Genomic DNA, 1,480 nt, shown 5'->3' on the forward strand with positions numbered 1-1,480 from the left:
TAGAAATCATCAAAGAAAAAAAAATGGGGAAAATTAGAGGCTCTGATTTAAGCTATAAATAGACTAACACACATATTTTTAAAAGCAAAAATAACAGGTAATACATTAGGTGATTGGGACCTCCTAAAAAGTAAATACTTATCCACTCTAAATGATCTCTAAAATAGTAAAAAGAATCTCTGCAGATTGGGAAAAAAGCACTTAGCAATGACATATCTGACAGTACTATTCTTTAAAATTTATAGAAAACTTCAACACCCCCACAGCACAAAGACAAATATCCCAATTGAAAAATGGGCAGAGGTCAGGAACAGGCACTTCACCAAAGAAGACATTCTGACAGCCAAGAAACTCATGAAAAATGCTTACAATCTTTAACCATTAGAAAGATGCAAATCAAAACAAAAGTGAGATATCATCTCCCTCCAGTGATAATAGCAAAGTTCAATTAGACAGAAAATGATAATTGCTTGTGAGTATGTGGACAGATGGGAACTCAAGTACTGTTGATGGGACTGTAAAATGGTATATATCCTACAGAAATAAAAGCTGGGACACAAGCAGACACATGCACACCATACCCATTGCAACATCATTCACAATGGCAAAGAGGTGGAAGCAACCTAACTGCTCATCAATGGATGAAAGAATAAACAAACTGTGGTAAATATATACAGTGGAATACTATGCATTACTAAAAAAATAATGAAAAATCCATAAAACACCTCATAATGTAGATGAACCTGGAGAATGTTATGCTGAGTGAAATAAATTAATCACAAAAGAGCAAATACTGCATGAGTCCACTATTACAACAAGTCAAGGAAAGGTTACACACAGAAAGAAACATTCTTTGAAAGTTAACAGGAGAGGGAAGAGAAAAGCATTAACTAAATAATAGACAAGTACTGATTTGGCAAAGGAAAGAAAGCATGCGATAAGGGGATGATCAGCACAAAATCACTAAAGCAAAGGAAGACATGGATAAGTGCGCAAGAGTTACATATAACAAAAGTAACTACTATTACACACATAATCATGCAATATCAATAATAACAAGCAACAATATACAAGTGTATATGTAGGAAGAGCAGCAAGCTGAACAGGTTTATATTCACTGAAGATAAGGTAGGTGAATAGCACTACATCCATGACCACATGTACATTTGGGAGAGGATATTTCTACATACATATTTTTATGTACTGTAAATGTGTCACATCTATAGTACAGCAAACAGGGGCAAAGTTATGAAAACGTCATAGCAATAAACTAACACCTTGAGTAATAAGTCACTGGGCCTGGAATTTATAAGTATAGTCTCAAGAAAAAGCTAACTTGGGGGAGTTCCGGCAAGATGGCAGACTAGGCAGAAAGACTGCATAGACCCTCTTCAACAAAGAAAAGGGAAACCAATGAACACAGACACAGAAGATAATCCTGGACCCCTGAGCCTTGAAGGGAAGGATATAGAAGTGGACT

Source organism: Orycteropus afer, unplaced genomic scaffold (assembly GCF_000298275.1).
Source record: "Orycteropus afer afer isolate SDZICR_OR568_19922 unplaced genomic scaffold, OryAfe1.0 scaffold00391, whole genome shotgun sequence".
NCBI classification, from domain to species: Eukaryota; Metazoa; Chordata; class Mammalia; order Tubulidentata; family Orycteropodidae; genus Orycteropus; species Orycteropus afer.